This window comes from Stegodyphus dumicola, chromosome X2, assembly GCF_044657685.1.
Source record: "Stegodyphus dumicola isolate Sdum_Otavi_A_Nest chromosome X2, ASM4465768v1".
In the NCBI taxonomy this organism is placed as follows: Eukaryota; Metazoa; Arthropoda; class Arachnida; order Araneae; family Eresidae; genus Stegodyphus; species Stegodyphus dumicola.
The window spans coordinates 17,707,003-17,727,575 of record NC_140781.1 but is presented as its reverse complement, the minus strand read 5'-3'; the positions used below and the strand labels follow the sequence as shown (position 1 = coordinate 17,727,575).

Genomic DNA, 20,573 nt, shown 5'->3' with positions numbered 1-20,573 from the left:
GATCAGAAATAGTTATTTACTCTTATGCTTCCATTCAGTCATGTTTAGCCTTTTTCATATAAATTATAATAATAAAAATGTATTATATCAAATTAACCTTTCATCTAAATTAAAACATCAATCTTAAATAGTTATTTACTATTATACTTCCTTTCTTGCCGCAATTATTAGGGTTTCCGCAATTATTTTTGGCAGCATTGGCATCAACAATAGTTTGGCGATTTTTTACGGCCCTCAAAACCGAATAGTACCGTTTTGTCTTTTAAGCTTCCAAACAACTTATGCATCATCTACAAGAGTGAAAAAAAGTACGTCGTCACATGTGAATGATGGACAGAGGTTCATTAGTTCTTTAGGTCAGCGGCGCCCAACCTTGTGCTCGTCGATCGTTTTGTATGTGCTTGCCAGCCCGATTAAGTACTATGAACAAAAAATATTAAAAAATAAGCATTCTTTTATATTTCTTAAATGTTAAAATATAGTAAGCATTTATATTCATAAGAGATATCTCGCAAGACGTTATAAAATAATTGATTGCTGACTGATGAACTTTATAGCGAACATGGAATCTTATTGCTTCATTCCAATGTTACATGGTTCAGCAGAGGAAAAGTACTTCAACGATTTGTAGAACTTCTTTCACTAGTAAAGCAGTTTTTGGAATCCGGAAACGAAAGTTATAAAGATTTGGACGATAATAATTGGTTATCCGATCTGTATTTTCTCATGGATATAACAGCTAAACTGAACAAATTGAATGAAGATCTCCAGAGAAAAGAAAAAAACCCTTTTTCAATTGACTGGGACTGTAACTGCTTTTCAGATAAAGTAAAATTTGTGGATATATCAGATGAAAGAAAAAAATTTCAGCCATTTTCAGAATTTATCAAGCCATATTAATAACCACAAGGCAATTGAAACAGAATATTTGGAAAAACCTATGTGCACTGAAAAATAATTTTGAACTCTGCTTCTCTGATTTCCATAAAGTTCAACCAATATTATTATTCATCTCAAAACCATTTGCCGAAATTAATATTTAAGATGTATCACATAAGACTGGAAATATGTTTAACAAAAATGTTGATGTTTTGGAAATGTGCTCGCAATAGGCCAAAATTTGCTCGCGAGAGGCCAAAGGTTGGACACCACTGCTTTAGTGCATGCGGATTCTACAATGTTTTCTCTTAAACTTTATTTATTTATAATTTTAGTTTCGCTATTTATCTTATTCTTAGTACTTGTAGATATGATACTCATTTGGTATTCCTAACTACTAATTAAAAAAATTAATCAAAAAATTTTTCTTTCTTTTGTTCCAAAATTGTGACATATTGCCTTTCTTTCTTTTTTTTTTTTTTTTTTTTTTTTTTGTATATTGTGTACATATTTTCATTTGAGTTGCTCTGGAGCAGATTATAACTTGATAACTGGCTCGTAAAATGTCTTAAAATTTTTAAAAATACTTAAAATTTTGCATTAATTTTCCCATTTAACTATTTTAAATTTAAATTTAAAAGAGAGTTTCTATAAATACTTTCTTTTGCATTTCATCCAGATGTAATTCAGAAGCATGACACTGCTGATAATTCATTTAGTTGCTTTTTGACAAAGACCACAGAATTATCATTACACAGAATATATATAGACACCGTATGATCCTAAAACATATTGTTGCAAACTCCATAACTGAGAATTTGTTACTTACACATTGATTTTCTCCGATTGCTTTATTCTGCTTAGCAAATAAATGCCACTATTTAATTTGTACCACTAGCCACACATTAGAAAGCTTTTTAGCTTAGTTTAGCATAATCTCGAAGTTTATATTTTTTCTCTTTTTTTTCCTAAAAGGTTTATGATATATGAAGCCCTTATCTGTGTATAAAACTTAGTAAAATTCTGCTAAAATACTAAGGTAAAAAAGGCAAATTGCCAACATCCTTATTTAAACGGTTTGAAGCAAATAGTTGAGTTACTGAATTCATTTTAGTCGCTTGTGTTTCCTGTATATCAGACAATACTGCTGCAAGACTGCGAAGTGATATATTTATTCTTAATGACTTCCGTTTGTCGACGTTACCTTGAAGCTTGCCGCACTCTACAGATTGGATTATATGTGAATCCATTTTGAAACCTACGTTTTCAAAAGTTGTTCCTTGTGATTTATAAATAGCAGCTAGAAGAAAGAATAATTCTCTTGTTACAAAGATTTAACTTTACTTTTTGAAAAACTTTTTTAATCTTGTTGACTGCCGTCCAAATGTATCTTACTTTATTTTTTACTATGCCATTAGTACTTTTATCTGTTATTTCTTTTAAATATTCTTATTTTCCGTGAGAGGAGTAAATTCAGTTATTTTTAAACACGTAATGGAGTAACTTCAGCATGCTATTAACAAAACATTTTGTTACTAAACGCACGGTTATTAGCTTCGTAAATTTACATATGTAACAAAAAAACTGTGATTTATATCTTCTATAAGGAGCTTAAATTTATAGTATATTTCTATGGCTCCACTCTACATAATAGGTGAAAGATTTGAAAACCCATACACCCTCCTTTTGTTTCAGAATGAATGAACCTAGACTTCTAATGAAATGGGCATACCGACTAATAAAATAAATAAAAGCTATTACAACACCCTTTTGAAAGAGTTTTTAAATTTAACTTTTGCATGAAGTGAGATTGAAGAAGTCTTTGCCCAGAAATTCACTAGCGGCCACTACTTACAAATTGTGCGTTATTTAATATAAATTACTAATGAAATGCACTACCTTGAGATGAATATGATCATAGATGAACTTCTGCGATATTTAATGGAACTTGTGACATACGTGACGATGCTTATGCTTAATATAAGCTTCCTACACTCGTTGAGATCTTAATTCGCATACCAGAAAGTCGAAGTGTGCCGTATCAATGACACTGCGCTTGCTACTCGCATCTTTTAAGGTGGCATATTTTAATGGAATTAGTTCCCTCAGCTGGATGTAAATCGGACGGGGAATGTTTAGCACACGACTTGAGCACCTCTGGCAGTGCGCTTATATTTCCACAAAGAATTCTCATCAAACTATACTGATCGAATGAACAGCAAGTGATAAGGAGCTTTGAGGTGATTTATATATCTGATAATACTGCTAGTGATATACTTTATGATATACACAGCTAATAACGCCTGCATTTCGGCCACTCAAATAATACTACAGATGCTGTCTTGATATGCACTTTCAAAATTCCAAACCCGAGTATAGAGGTAATTTTCCTTTCTTTCTTCATAACTGACTATTCTCTTTTATCTTACATTGTTGTGGAAACAGATTCGAAACTTCCTTTATTTCCAACTAGAGGGTGCTGTCTTTGATTCGATCGGGTATGTCCGCTTTACTAGAGGCTAATCTAATGGGAACTGTCTACCACCTTCCTTTCATAGATAAAATGGATGCGCACAGACATACCTTTGAACACTTTGTACAATCAGCTTTCTCAAATTCTCATATTGCAAGACAGATGTTGCACATTTTTAGTCAATATAGTGGGAAATACATTTTGCTGCCAAAGTCGAAAGCAATAGTTTGGCACGAGAGCAGATTAATAATGTATATTATTGAACAGTACACATAATATTAAAAAGCATAGTTAAATATATTATGTTATTGAACCGATTAATAATGAAATATTATTGAACAATTTTGCAGGAAATGTTGATGGATGATATGTTGACCATCGAATTACATTGGATCACTTTATTTTTAAGCAGAGATGCTTCAAAATTCAGCAGCTAATAAATATGCTGAATTTGGGACTTTATGTGATGCTAAAATTTTGAAAATGCAAATTTCACGTCTTTTGGAGTTTTAATCAGAAATTCTATTGTTTAATTATAAAAGCAGGAATGACAGGAGTGGTGCTGCATTTTCAGCATAAGTAAGTTAAATCTTCATTATTTTTCAACTTTAATTAATGTCAGTAACAGCAATGTAAAAAGACACGAATTGAAGAAAAAAACCGTTGAAGTCTGGGAAAACCAGTACTATTTATCAGGAGAAGGAAATTCGTAATTTACTTGCTTAGAACTTGTAACTGAAACATTTCTCATTAATTTTACATTTAGTTTTATTCCCCACACAGAGGTTTATTGAAAAAGTAATTCTGGATTATTAACCTTCATCTGTTTTTCTCTTGTGCAGTCAATAGCTTTCAATTTAGAACTACATTTCCGCATTTTGGCAACAGGAGCATATCAGTCTCGACCTCATCTCAGAAAACTTTATCTTGGCCACAACTTTTTTCAGTAAAATCTTTGTACAGCCAGCTCTAATGATTGTTCAGAATGATTTCAAATTAAGGACAAGCGCAATAATCAATTCGGAGGCCAAAAAATATACTTCGTGCTGCGAATAGATCAGCCATTCATAACGCTAGAGGATCACAGAAAATATTTGAACATGGCTGTATGGGTGTTGTCTGCATTAGTAAAACCAGTGTATGGGTGTACAATAGCTTGTATGGGTGTGCAATAGTCTAGTGGAATGGAAGCTGATCACGGCTAAGAAATTCGAGCAAAATCATATATCTTTGGCAAGTAAGCAAAGTGTTCGTATTAAAGGAAGAAATAACTGTAAATGCCTGCTGGGAAGAAATAGCGAAGAATTCGAAGCGAATTTATAACTTGCAAACTGTTCTGTCATGCACAGGCTGAGCCGTAACTGATATCTGCTTGACTTTAAGAAAGATCTACTAAAGACAGAAAACTAGTTTATTTACTGAAAGTTCGTCTTGCGCCATATTCTCGAAAATCTTGCTAGTTTTATAAGCCCTTCTCTGTCTTAATATGCCAGCTTCCGCTATGTAATTTAAAAATTGAACACTACAGTTTTTATCACTACTCAAAAACAAAGGTGATCATCTTTGATTCTCATGATTTTATATTATTAATAATCGATAAAGTATTGAAGCGGTTAGAATCCTTACTTTCAGCTTATTTCTAATTTTATTCACACGTTTTCTTTGCGTTGAAATATTTACTTTCATATTAAGCGGGCCCCCACCAAGGATCGAGTAGTTAATACCGCTGAATACTGGGAATTCGACCCGGGTTCGATTTCAGGTGAAGAGGCCAGCTGATTGTTTGGTTTTTATGGGTTTTCCCATGTATATTGGGAATGCGAGTTAATTTCCTTTACAAAGTTCTGCATAAAGGCATCTCTTCAGCTAGGCAGGCTGTCTTCATATGCTTTGTCATAACCTAGCCTAGCTTATCAAGTTAAACGGACACGGAGAAAGCTGGCTGCTTAAAAATTGACTAGAAATAACTTTATCGCGATCTGTCAAGTAACATTTCCAAGTGCATCCGAAAGGTGGGGACACATCAGTGCGAAGAAGCCCGCGCATGTTTATGAAAGGTACGGTGCAGTCTGCTGGTGTTTTTCTTATGATGGGGAGTGTATTTTTCCGTCAGTACCCTCGTTGATGTTCTGCTGAAGTATGCCATCTTCCCTTAATTCAAGGGTTACTAAAAATTGATTGAATGATCATAGTACTGCCTTTAGGATACTGAACTGTAGCTTGAGCGTACAGGACTTAGATCTGTAAAGATTTATAAGACACTCATAAAACCTCATTATGCACCTTGCAATGGCATCCAACAAGTAAGGTTGCTTCAAAAATAATTGTTAAACCTACATGGCTTGATATACCCTCACAACGATTCTAAAATCTCGTAGATTTGATGTTATATAAAGCTGCTACAGTTTTTCGGGCATTTGGAAGGCCTTCACGCTATTAGCAAGATACCTAATATTTTAATATTTCAATGTGAATCAATAATATTACCGAACTATTTTTAATTACGAAGAGCTGAGATGATGCAAAATATGTTACAATCTCAAATATAATGGCTTAAACAAATATTGACATGTTTAATGATGTTTCTCAGCTGTAATTTGTACTTAAATTGATAATACTTTGTTGCTCGTTTAAGGGGTTAGTTTGGTTTGGTTTATTTAATTTGGCAAAGCCCTCGGGGGCTATCTGCCTTAAATGCTCGGCCGCTAATAAACAGCTTGTTTGAGTGCAAAAATATCATTTCGAAGTAAAATGAACTCATTCGAAGTAAAATGAACTCGTTTCTCTTTTAAACACTTTGTAACATGAGTTGTGTTTATAATTAAAGAAAACACATATATCACATTACCGAATATATCAAGAAGCACAATACCGAGCTTATATCACAATATCGAATTTTCTTTCTCTGATGAAACAACCCATACTTTGAGTATTTTGAAACTGCTGAAGCTTATAAAAGGCCAGCTTTAATGATTTATTATGTGCAATGAATTACAGAAAATTTCTTAATACGTTACCTAATATATTTCTTACATTAAAATAGTTGAAAATATTTTTTCCCTGCTTAAACAAGAAAGTTTTTATTGTTTCTCCAACTTAATATCTATACTAAGTATAGGAGCATAATGTAGTAGTAGTCAGAAATTATGACTCAACAAATAAATCTAAAGAAATAAGAAATAAAATATATATAACTAAGGAAGCAGTAAAAGGAGGAAAAGAAACTAAGGGCTAAATGAAGTGATAAATGTGACGCAGCGTGTAAAGGAAACTTTGCATTTTTTTTTTTAAGAATACTTTCAGTTCTTTTAACAGAAGTAAGTTACATATTTTCATGCAAATATTTCTTGAAACGTACAGTGGGTACAAAAAGTATTTGCACACATACATTTTTGTTCACAATTTATAAGAAAATGAATTAAGAAATACAAAAATTGGCATTTAAAACATAGAATAAGCTTATTCATTTAAATTAATTACAAAAAATATAATAATATTAATAAAAAAATATTTTTGCAACAATATTAAAATATCTTATGTCAAAAAAGTATTTGCACACTCAACTCAACTTTAGCAAATTTGAGTTTTTATGCTATTATTTGACAGTCCTCCCGCAGTAAATAACGTACGTAAGACGACTATAAAAGGAGGTGTTGTAGAAACGTTATCAGTTGATTGTCGATTTCAAACTGTAATGGCACCTAAGAAAACTGAATTGCCGATTTCGTTGCGAGAAAAAATTGTTTCTCTACGTGAAAATGGCCTAAGTTATCGAAAAATAGGTAAAAAAAGTACATGTTTGCTTCTCTACTGTTCGGTATGTTATAAAACGTCATAAAGAAAGAGGATCTACATCAAATAACTTGCGCTCTGGACGCTCAAAGAAACTTTCACTGCGAATGAAGTGAAAACTCATAAGAGAAGCATCGAAAAATCCATTTATTAGTGCAATTACTTTAGCCAACGATGTCGCTTCAACATCTGGAGTTCAAATCTTTGCCCAAAGTGTTCGAAATGTCCTGCACGATGCACACATTTATGGGAGATCTCCAAGGATAAAACCTCTCATAACTGAACGAAATAGACTGAAGAGACTTGAATTCGCTAAGGAATATATCAATAAGCCAATTGATTTCTGGAAAAATGTCATATTCTCCGATGAGAGTAAGTTCAATATTTTTAAATCAGGTGGCAGGAAATTAGTTTGGAGAAAACCTTGTGCTGCTTTTCATACCAAAAATATGTTACCTACAGTTAAACATGGAGGAGGTTCTGTTACGATTTGAGGGGGCATGGCTAGCAAAGGAGTTGGTAATTTGTGTTTCATTGATGGGAATATGACAGCTCGAACCTATATTGATGTGTTGCGAGATAACTTGCCACAAAGTGCAATAAAATTGGGTATCAGTAATTCGTACTATTTTCAGCTAGACAATGATCCCAAGCACACTGCCGGTATAACACGTTATGTGGTTGCTTTATAATGTTCCCAGAAAACATGCCACTCCACCACAATCACCAGACTTAACTCCTTTGGAATATTTATGAAATTCTTTGGATTTAAAAATGAGAAAAAGGAAGATTTCAAGCAAATCTGCCCTTATTGAAGAGTGATAGAATACTGATCTTACTGTTACAGAAAATTTAATTAAATCAATGTCAGCAAGATTACAAGCAGTAATAGATGCTAAAGGAATGCATACTAAATATTAGTTATTTGAAATTTGCTTATATATTTTATTTCTTTTGTATTCATGCAGTTGTGCATATACTTTTTTGATACGAGATATTTTAATTTTTGTTACAAAAAAGCATTGTTATTTATATTATTGTAATTTTTCTGTTTGTTTTGGATGATTAAATTTATTCTGATTTGGCAATACCAATTTTTTTATTTCTTAATGCTTCTTTTTATGAATTGCAAACAAAAATGTAGGTGTGCAAATACTTTTTCTACCCACTGTACTTCCACCTCTATTCCTGAAATCTGAAATTTCGCATTTAAACTTTCTCAGGTCATGAAACCAACTACAGAAGTTAGGGAAAAAGCATCATATCTTTTTCTTGATTTTTCACATTATGAGTTGTAAATTTATCGCAAATAGCTTTCCTATGTTTGAGAAATGTTTGCCGTTATTTTTATGAAACTTTAAAAGCAATAGCTTCCTTATCAAGAAAAGCACTTTTGAATACATCACTACTCACAGCATATTGAATGCATGCACAGACAATAACCACAATAAGCAAACTTAATATCGCATATCGGAAGTGTGATGCGCAGGAATCCTTACTTCACTTAGTGCACTTTAGAATGACAGAAGAGTATTTGGAATGATAAAAGTGCACTTTAGAATGATAAAAGTGCATAAAGATCCACAAGAGACGCATATTAAATGTTAAATTTCTGTGTGTTTGTGCTTAAAGTTAGTTTTAAATCGCAAGGCAGGTTCAATAAAAAGTAAAAATTGAATTATGTTATACGAAATGTAATATGAAAACCTTCTGGACGAAAGAAATAAAAGCAATAAGTATTCTACCTTTATGTTCAGTCTATTTTTGCCAAGTGAGGATTTGGACTTAGAGCAATGTTCAGTCTATTCAATGTTCAGTCTACTTATGTTCAGTCTATTTTTGCCAAGTGAGGATTTGGACAAATGCACTTCTAGCAAATGGTACGATCTGAAGCTTTGAATTGCCAAACCTAATGGCTCTGTTCACTTGTTTCAAAACATTTTTATCCCAGCATCCTTAAAAGTCTACGTAAAATATGAACACATCTGACAGACAATACTGCATTATGCATGCTTAAAATCGCAAACAGAGAGTGCAACAAGCAGTCGCTATTTTGCTATTTGTATACAATCATGCTTGGTGGAACTCCGGATGGGAGTTGAACCGGAGAGTTAAGTTCAGATTGGGATAGATGCCTGGATTTCTCATTGCAGCTTATTCCAGGTTGGCTGCGTGGTTGAGCTGCTTTCTGTTACTATGAATAGCCAAGCTGGTAATGGGTTAACTGGCTTCGCAAGAAGCTGCAGACTACCACCCCTTTAGTTCCTTTTATTTTACGTTACGTTATTGTTTATAATAAATGATCTGTTTCTTCTTCCAGAATCTCGTTCCCTGGATTATTCTAGTAGATTTAAGCATATAAACAATGCTTTTCGAACACTTAATCTGCTTTGGGAAAGTAGAGTTTGTTTGAATACTAAGGGCACAGACGTCACTACAGAAACGAGATATTAAGTTTGAGATAAAACTATGAGAAACATTTCGATGTGTTAGTTTAATTATTTAAGAATTTTGCGTGCAACATCATATCGATAAAGTTAATTAGAAACAAACAAAAATTATGTAATGATAAATCTCTAATAATAAACTATATAAAAGAAGAACATTAACTACAGTTGCAAAGGATTTTAGCTGAATCTAGATCTTTCCATTTTTGTGTAATTTATGCTGCCTGATTTTTTTGATTCCCGACTTGAATCAAAAAAAATTCCCGAAAGATTTCCAAAAAAGTTTCCCGACAAACGAAGATTCCCGACTCGACTTCGTTCTCGCATTTTTTTGTTGTGCTGGGAATATCGTAACCAGTTTCTAGCAATTTCTGTTTGAAGTGATGATTTGAGCACTTACTTGAATTTGAACGTGATCTGATAGGGAATAAAGGATGAATCTTTTACATTTCCCGCTTTTATTGAAGACAGAAGAATGTGTCGAGGTCAAATGTTTTTCTATCCCCAAGGGATATACTCGCTTGTAATAATTGATGTTGAAGCTACGTGAATTGAATTTGAGAGTTAGCAACTTGAAATCCATTGATAACTATATAACCATCTTCCGCATACCTCAGTTCGAAGCTGGGAAGTCACAGTAGAATTATTTTTATGTAGTACTTAAAGTAGTAAAGCAGTATTTCCAGATTATTTATATTGCTTCCTGTCGAATATTTGTTTACCACAAATGAAAAATGCCTTTTCTGATGAATATTTCAGGAAATTTCTGAATAAGATTCTTGAACACCGCATTCTGTAATCGCACAAATTCTAATTCAAATGTTGCTCTTTCCCAATGCTTATTAATTTAGTGTTCATTAAGCAGTATTCTTAATGTTAGTAGTAAGGTTACTACTGACTCTTACACTTAATCACAATGTAAAGTCTCTTATGTCTCGTTGCTTTAAAAGCTGTTTGCATCATGGTTAGCAAGGGTAAGATCACGTGCAATTACACTAATGATTTCTAAACTGTTATATGCATTCCATCAGAGGTAAAAGCCAGGATCGTTACGTTTACCTTAAAAAAAAAAAAAAAAAAAAAAAAAAAAAAAAAAAAAAATGCTAAATAGCTGAAAACAAAACTATTTTGTATCGAGAAGTTTAATGTATAGAGTCCAAAATATATTGTATTAATTACAATAATGCAGCAAATATTCGTAACTTTCATTTGGATATATTATAATTTATATATGTTTTTAAGAATATTAATTAAGTATATTAGTGTAAATGAAGTAAGGACTTAAATTGTTAAGAAATTTGTTTACTGCATTCATAATACTTAATTCATTAAAAATTCATGATTTGAAAGATAAATTTAAGATCTTATATCTAATCGAATGGCACCAGCATGGGAAACACGGTCACATAGAGGATAACCAAAAGAACTATATTTGATCTAAGAATTTGTTTCGTTTCTTTTATTTCATTACCGCAAAGCACGCGAAGGCTATCTGCCTCATGGAGATAAGAAGTAAGATGGAGTGGCCCTAACCGGTTTCTCCCATACCCTACTTTGAAGCACTGGCGATCTCTTCGTGGTGACCAAAACATTGGGTCATTTATCATTAAGTTCAATGTGTTTTTGACACGATCGGATGTAAATATTTTGTAATTACGTCATAAATATACATATAAATGTATATATTTTCCGGTAGAGTAGACTGTAAGGTACCCCTTGTATTATGGCGAAGTTGTTGTTTGATTTATCGCCAAGTAGTTTCATTTATGGTAGCCTGAGTAGTTGAATGTTATGGAAACCCTATTGTGACGTAATCGGGTGCATGATTCTGGGAAATTTTGAATCATGGGATGTTTTGTAAGCGTTTTTGTGGTGTGTGTGTTAAAATCGTTTACATGGATTTGAATGGGTTTGTAGGAAGAAAGGTTCAGATGGTCACTATGTGAAGCATTCGATCAGAAAGAGTACCTGGTTTGAAAAAAGTCATTTGAGTATGATTGTTATTTTGATTTTTACGTGGCTCTGGTGTACGAAGCGAACTCAAAAATCATGGTAAGTGAATATTTGCTTTTGGTAGAGCTTAAATGTATAACATGTTTTTCCTCTTTTATGTTATTTTATTGTTTGGTTTAAAATGTATTTTATTAAGATTATGTATTTTTTGTTTGCCTATACTGTAGACTTTGATGCTCCTTTGACTTTATAAGTGAAAATATCTCGATGTGTACATGGACAAAGCAAAGGGAGTGCGCAATGCAAGTTTGTGCAATTCTGGGATTTTTTTTAAAGTGAAAATAGGTCGACGTGTACATAGATAAAGTTAAAAGCGTGCACAATGCCATTTTTGTGCAATTCGGGTTTTTTTTTTTTTTTTTTAAGTGAAAATAAGTCGATGTGTGCATGGATACCGAGTTTGTGCAACTGTTTGTCTTGTTATTTTGGCTTTGTGTAGCGGTGATTTTTGGCGCAAAAATCGCCGCTTCGCAAGCGAAAATAACGAGTCAAAAAATTGCACAAAATCGGTATCCATGTACCGCCAAAAATCGCCAAGTTTCGCCAAGGGGTTCCCTAAACTATACTTTTACCATATTTTCTTTTTCTACAATACTTCAGAGTCCTAAGTATATGAAAAGGATACATTTTTAAGCAACACTTCATTCTGAACGTAATATGTTATACTAAATGGAAAATTCACCAGTTGTAGATTATCGTTAGAAGAGCAGACGCAATAAAAATCATTTTCAGTTAAGTGGAAGGCATAGGTGTAAGACATTCGAAACAATCAATGAAAGCTCGGAAAAAAGAAAAAACAATACTGACAAACTATAAAGTGGGAATATAAATTCTCAGTCGGATGATTTTTAATACTATTAAGTTCAGAAGCTTAAGAAGATCAGTTTTTCAGTTTGGTTTATTTTGATTACGGCGAAGCGTTCGAGGGCTATCTGCCTAAGGCAAGGGATGTCTTCGTAGAGGACTTTCTAAAGAAAACTGGGCTGATCTTTGGAATATGGTAACAGGTAGTTTGGCGACATTTTGGAGGCGATAAAGGTTACTACCCAGGACTTTGGGAGTAATGTGAGAAGTACTCAGTTCCGATTAAGCATTATTTTGTGTGAGGGAAATGAGAGATCATGAGATATGTCATGTGACATTAATGGACGAATCACTGTTCTTTAATCGGAAAAGGGGGTATATTTGTAAAAATATCTGCTGTACTTTATAGCAGTAGTTTCATTCTATGTTCTGTGAAACAGTGTTATTTAATATTTGGATCCCATGGTCGTATATAAAGTAAATCCGAAATTTTTATTACGTTTATGTGTAATTGAAAAGAATTGCTTAATTGCGGATAAGTATGAATGTCCAATATGTGGGAATGAAATGAGATTGTGTGAAAGGAAGGATATTACAGATAGTTTGAATGGCGGTGCAAGAAACCTGGTGAAAATGGACATTTTGTGATCCGCCATGCACTCAAGATTCTGTAGAAAATTAGGTAAGTTAATATTTTTAATTATTTGAGGATATTATTTTTATGCATTGTTCTAAATGTAAGGGGTAAATAAATTAATATGTTATTATTGGAAAATTGTTATTAGCAATGATTTAGTTTAAAGTAATTAGGATTTTTTTTTTTTTTTCCTTTGAGAACATACAGACTCCCCGTGCACCACATATGTACAACACGGGGCAAGTAATTAGGATTGTAAGCTAATTTTTATTAATTTAATGTATGTGCTTATTTATATTTTAAGTAGTGTTTTTTAATTTAATTATATTTTAATTTAATGATCGTGATTTTGAGAGTTATACGTTTGTAGTATTTTGGAATACGTTTGAGTAGAAGTAAATGTGCATGGAAAGAACTTAAGCATTTGACACTAAGTATTTGTAATCATTTTTAATGTTTTGTTATAAATTCGTTGGTGACGTTTATAACAGATAGAGGTAAAAGTTTTTGGATATTTTATTTATTTTATACGTGCAAATGTCCATCCTTGGAAAGGGTATATACTTTTTCGCGATCAGGTAATTTCATATATGTCCTTTTTACCGAATTTAAAGATTCACAAAATTTTCATGCATTTTCGTGAAAATTTTCTAATTAATGAGAAAAAAGCAGTGTAGATGGATAAAGTCAAGAGTGTGCGCAATGCCATTTTTGTGCAATTCTGGGATGTTTTTTAAATTAAAAATAAGTCGACGTGTACATGGTTACTGTGTATGTGCGATTTTGAAAAACGCGGCAAGGAGTTTGCGATTCTGCACTTTTTCCCAATTTTGCAGTTAATATTTGTCATGATTAAGCAGTTTTGTTCCATAAAATTTCTAGCATAAGTGTAATTCGGCTAGCAGATTGTTGGAAAAAGTGTTGAGTAAATAAAAAGAAAAGAAACATGTCTTTACTTCGTGAAAACAAAATGGCGGCGGAAAAAAAAAAAAAAATAGGGGGTTGCTGTAGCAGAGTTGGTCGCCAAATTTTCGCCAAAACATCACCAAGTTACCATAATCCAAAGATCAACCGAAAACTGGCTCGTATACACTATACACATGGGGAAAACCATGAAAATGCCCATGGAGTCAGCCTATCCGAGTAGAATAGAATATAGATCGAACTACCAGTATTCAACAGCTATATCGTTCGGCCGCTGTTGAACCGTCTCCTGTAAGGATAACACTTACTATACAGAGCGGAACACAGTTGGCATTGTTGAGTAATATAACGTAACGTAGTGATAAACTTTTTAAAAAACATCTCTAAAGATCGTTTTAGCCTCAAGAGATTAATTAACGGTAGGAAAATATACACATTTCCTCTCTTCATATTAAGGTGTGTTTAAGTGTTGTGGGTAAAAAAAGAAAATACTATAATGTGAACATAAAGGAGGGATTTTCTTGTATGGGTTGTCTTAAATTCTAGTGTGGGGCCAACGTATTGTCCAATAGTAGAATGATATTATCTTTATTCTTGCAGCATTTACACAGAAAACATTCAGACTGCATAAAGGAAGATAAAGGAAAGAAGGCTCAGAATATGTCATCATCGTTAGGTTAGGTTAGGTTAATTGATTAAGGCAAAGCAACTCGAAGGCTATCCGCTATCACGGGTGCTTATGGGGAGGAATGTCTCCGAGAAAGATTCTTAAGGTAAATTAGCTGGGACATGAGGAAATCACGAAACCCCTATGCAACTAGTACCTTTGAAATCTCAGTGAATGGGTTGCTTTCATGGGCGTTTTTGTGATTTTCCCCATGCAACGTGGATACAATCCAATTTAACTTAGAAAGTCCTTCACGAAGGCATCCCTTTCCTTAGGCAGATAACCCTTGTGTGCTTTACTATAATCAAACAAATCAAACCAAAACAGCCCGTTCACCTAGAATATGATATCATCGTAGTTGTCAACTAACCCTTCTCACACATTTATAAAAGTAAATACCGAAGTAAGTTGAATGTAATTCCAGTTTAAAACAATGTCTTTCATCAGTTGAATCTGATTTCAATGTTTAAGCTCAAGGATCGAATTAAACATTTATTCTGTATTTTTTGCAAATATTATTTCCAAACGCGCAAAAGTTTTTGAATTATTAATAAAGTATAATACGCAATAAATTAATACATTTAAAAAAAAACTCTTATGTATATCTTTGACTCCATTTGTTTTTTCTTAGTTTCGAATGTAAATATCTGTGCACTGTCACCTTATTATGCCGTCGATTATTAATTCAACATATCAATATGAAATAACAGAAACTATATTTTTTCAAACCATTTGCTAGCATGAAAGTTAGAATTAATGGGAAATGTCTGCTATGGGGCAACCAAGTGGAAACAGTTGATACCTCATCCTTCGCAAGAATATGTACCCTACTCAGTTTACGCTGTCTCTCAGTTAATGTATAGCAAAGTCCAGACTTTCTGTTTTCATCTGAAAATAATTCTATTTCAGGAACTCCATTCAGCTGCAATCAGTGCAAGTTGTGCGTCATCGTTATGTGGATCTGATACGCTCATGGAATTTTTCTACGTCATATCAGTCATCGATCATTCTGCTTCAGTGGTGCCTCTTGTTGCGTATCAAAGCGGAATATTAATAGCATTTATTTTCGTTTTTGGCCTTCAAAACGTTTATTTTTCCCTGGAACATTTTCCATTTAGTTTCCAGTTAAAGGCTAAATTATTACTTCATAGCAGGAAATGTAATACAGTAGTTACTAAAGAAACCACTCTGGAGGCCTAATAGACAATAATTTCAACACAGTAATCAGTAGGATATTTACTTTAAAACTGAAGTGAAATACGCTCTTCACCACTAAAAGATTCAGAGAAACATTTATATGTACAATCACAGGTACAAAAACTAACAGATGATTTGGAGCTGTTTATTACAGAACTGGGTAGATGGTAGTGATTCTTTCGGGAATGCTTTTCTACTTTTTGTTTTCTTCTGAGAGACATTATTCTAAAAGCAAAGACGGAAGTTGTGAGAAGTTGAGATTCCTAATATCTTGCGTGTTTTCAAGTTACCCATCAGAAGCTTGTGCTTCTAGCTGTCACCTGTCACATGCTGATTATACATAGGGTCATATGATGATAGATGATACACAAGGTCATGTTATCTGCACTTAAGAAATTTTACACAAAAAGAATACTGGTCTACTGAATGTTTCGGAGAGAAAAATTAGGGCATCCAATGATTAAAAGTGCTGAGTTGAGGTTGAAAATATTTTCTTTTACCAGAAAGGGCTAGGTTAGGTTAAAAGATTAAGAAACATCACTTCGAGGGTTGCTTATGTGGAGGAATGCCTCCGCAGAGGACTTTTTAAGGGAAACTGGTTCATAGTCATGTTACACATGGAATCCACTGAAAGGCAACGTACATTCCAGATACTTATATGATCAAAGTAATATAAAAGGGAACTCGAATTTTTATTTCAGTCACATTCAAAGAAAAAGGAATCATATTTGACTAATACTAATATGCCGCATGCGCTCATATGAATTTTAGAGCCACAAATACATCAGTGCAAGTGGTACATTAGAAACTTTGTAATCATGTAGTAAAACACGGCAGCTCATGCCGTAGATACCTGTTTGAATATTATCTAGCATGCCTATGAATGGTTAAATGTTTAATTTGTGATTTCTATATTACAGCATTCTAAATTACGACACTAATACAACATCGAGAAGTTAGAGGAAATTGTATACGTACTACTGAGTACTCAAGTCCGAGTTCTCAAAGGAAAAAACAAATTTTCTTACTTTCTCCCAAAATGAATTTTTTTCCCGAGAGACACAAGTTATAAGCTTTGTTCTTTCGGTGTACATATCTTTATTCCTTTTACTTTCTTTATCGTGTTTTTAGCTCGCTATCTGATAAGAGATAATACTGGAAAGCTGAGACCGATTATTGTAGAAGGGTCCTTGTAACCGATTGAATAAAATCGTAACGATAAAACGATTAGTAAGTTTAAACTTGTAAAGATAGATATTTTTGCTCGTTCTGATTCATCGTTTCTTGATGAACAGAATCATTAAGATAAAGAACGGACAATTATCAAAACCCTGAAAATACAAAAAAAAAAAAAAAAAAAAAAATTAAGAAAGGGATTGCAAATAAATTTTTCCTGGAGGAGAACATTTGATTTTCTTTTTAACACATTCGACTGCTACTTATCCAAAAATATTAATGTTAATTTCAAATTCTACATTTTGATTCGACATTCAGCTCGACTTACCGATTGTATTTTAATAAAATTTGATATCAAGCGATTTTCGAGTAAAGGCCCACTTTAAAATTAATGGTTTCGCATTCCAAGTCATTTTTGTAACTATTTCAGTGGTTTAATTTCGCTTTAAATTACTACCTGTTTATTCTGTTTCTTATTTACTAACTTCATACTTTTTATCTTAATAGCTACTACTTTATGTGTAACTGTAATTATCAGCTCAGAAGAGTTCCAATTAGCAGAATCCCAGTTATTCCATACTCCTGTTATCTAAACAACCTCCTTTTGTTCTTTCTAGGTCAAGTAAAATTAAGTTTGTTATTCACTTATTTACATGCTTTGAATGCCTTTGCTGTTTCCAATAGTTTAAAAAAAAAAAAAAAAAAAAAAAAACAATATAGAGACAAAGAAGCAATCGGTTTAAAAAGCGATTAAATTAATTCTAGTGAACGCATGTGGCAGGAACTTGACCGGTTTAAATTATTCCGAACAAATTAAATCTACAAAGAATAATATAGTAGCAAGTACGTGCTTTATTATAGGCCTACGTTACATTGTGAGTCACTGCTTAACTACGTTACATTGTGAGTCACTGCTTAACTGCAGTAAGTGCTCCTTTTTTCTAAATACAGACTAAAAAAAATTCTTTAACGCAAGAAATGTTTTGCTTCCACTATGCGGCGTAAACTGCAATCATTTTCTTTCTTACTTTTAATACATGCCGCGTAGTTTTTAGGAGCGTTTTTTATTCTTGGGGATAAAATGTCTCTTCTCCATCATTGATTAATATTTTTTTAAGTGCAAAATCTTTTTTGAAATTATTTACGATACACGAAAGAGTAAATTATTTTACTTATATTATAGTTATTTCGTCTTTGACCTAAACAGAGGAAAATAATAAAATTATCCAGATTTTAAGCTCATGAGTTTTGATCCGCTATACTTTACAGAAGTTTTCGCTTCAGCTGAATTACTTTTCTAAGAAAGAAGTCTATTAAACAGCAAATGCAATATTTTGAGGCTCAAGACAAAAGCAATTTATTCATACACTTTTTACAGAAATTATTATTAAAACAATTTGGAAGTCAAGTGTCATAGGAAAAGGTTATAATTTGATTTATCAGCAGGAAAATTTTATTTACTTCAGTGTAGATAAGGTAAACAACGCAGCGTTTTGCTGCCCCCAAGTTCGATATCTTCAAAAATCATCAATATGATTAGAACTTTCATACTAACGAATACCCAGTTTGCATAAGCTCCATTTCTCTTCTTTGCCAGATATTTTCTAATGTTAATGTTATACCTATATGTTATATGTTACACACACTCACACACACACACGTATATATATATATATATTTACTTAATGGAATATTGAGTATATTATCTTCTTATATAAAGTTAGTAGAACTGTATCTGAATGAAGTCATGTACTCAATATAGGAGGATATATGGAGATATATGGATAAAGGAGAGATATGGAGGGTATAGGAGGATTATTTGGACCAAGGAGATAATACACTCAATATTCCATTACTAAATAAATTATTATTATATTACTTTGCAGGTATTGCGCCCGTATTGGGAAATTTATTTCGATCAATCAATTTATTTCAATTAATCAATTCAGTGTTTGATATATGAGTAAAGACGAAACACTTTCATATTTACGTATTTTTATCAATTATTGTTCATTGAACGGGAGTTGGTTTGTTCCCCTTGAAAAGTCAACTAATTTCCGATCAATGATAATAATTACATGTTTTAATTTTTCCTTTTACAATTGAAATATTATTCTTCGTGATGATTTAACTCCAGTCCCCGTTAAAACATTATTAACATTTTGCTTTCAAATTACTTCAAAACATCTTTCAAAATATAACTTACCAGTATGGATGCACACTTTTAAAATAATTCTACTTTAATTAAATTTAGGAGATAATATAATCAATTAATCAATACTGTTTAGGAAATAGATTATTATTAACTAACTTTGCAGCAATTGCGCAAGTAATAATAACTTGTATTCGCACTAAATGGATTTAAGTTCATACAACATATATATATATATATATATATATATATATATATATATGTAATGATCTTTGTAAATCAATTGATTAAATTCTAATCATATTCCTTAATAATGTGTTGGCGATTCCCTACCTAAATTGCAAATTGCATCCCTGTTCCTAAATTTTGGCGAAATCCTTTCTTTATTATCAATTATATTAACCTGTTGGCGCTCGCCAAATCGGCAAACTCATAAATCTGTCATATTACATAAAGTCCTTAAGAACACTCCTGATAAGAAGATAGCGTCGATTTCAATTAATATCGCTGATTGGATGAGCACCATGGGACGAACACATATCTATAAATATGGCTTCTCCCTCGAGGTACAGGAAGAACGCTTGTGAGATGGATGCTAAAATAAACGTATCACTTTATATTCCAAAATTTGTCTCATTCCAGTTGCCCCGGCTGCAAACCACAAATAATGTATGAGATTCTACATTTCATATATATATAATATAAATTCTAAATAAAAGTAATGAATAAATTAATAAGCCTATAACCTGCGCTAACACCAAATCTAGAATAGTTAATTTTGAGGTCGCCAATTATTCTTAAAGCAGCCATCGTATTTTGTTATATCTTACACATACACACACACACACACACACATATATATATATATATATATATGTAAGATGTAACAAAATATGATAGCTGTTTCAAAATATAATTGATGATCTCAAAATTAACATTCTAAATTTGATGATCTACCCCTAAATTCATCTCTTCTCACAAGTTCCAGAGTTTTCTATCTTACATAACGTTTTAATGCAGATACCTCTTGTCCAATCAAATTAATTCTAAACCAAAACTCTGAACTGAAACTTTCCCACTCCCAGCCTTCTTCCTATGAAAGTACTATAACCTTTCCCTTTTTTCCGCGTTAGCTCTCCTGCTGCTAAAACGTTTTCCTCCATGCTGCTGCCGCTTACTTGCTTAAGATGACGTCGTACTTCAAAATGGGAGTTATTCTATTCAAATATTATTAAAAAATATCTTGTCTGAAAAAGGAGTATTTGATATGCATGGAAAAAATAAAGATTGTGATTTTTCAAGATATGTTGTGCTAAATTGCGTCATCATGCTTTCACTCTGCCACCTTAAAGCCACTACGGTCTTCTCGGTCATCTACGCACTATCGTAAGCTGTTGGGAGGTCCACTGCTT

At 32.6% G+C, this 20,573-nt stretch overlaps 1 protein-coding gene and 1 long non-coding RNA gene across 5 annotated transcripts in view; one reads left to right on the top strand and one right to left on the bottom strand.

Moving 5' to 3' along the window:
- The window catches only part of LOC118191773 (uncharacterized), a 478,434-nt gene that overhangs the window by 2,105 nt on the left and 455,756 nt on the right, over nucleotides 1-20,573 (top strand). The gene's annotated exons all lie outside the window — the stretch shown is intronic.
- Nucleotides 1-20,573, bottom strand: part of Mgat2 (alpha-1,6-mannosyl-glycoprotein 2-beta-N-acetylglucosaminyltransferase) — a 105,622-nt gene that overhangs the window by 80,048 nt on the left and 5,001 nt on the right. The window contains exon 1 of one of the 2 annotated variants that reach the window (XM_085809388.1): nucleotides 16,812-16,933. The exons of the other annotated variant lie outside the window; for it this stretch is intronic. The gene's annotated coding sequence lies outside the window, so the exon portion shown is untranslated. Of the gene's footprint in view, nucleotides 1-16,811; nucleotides 16,934-20,573 lie in introns of those variants that run through there. 2 annotated transcript variants of the gene reach the window in all.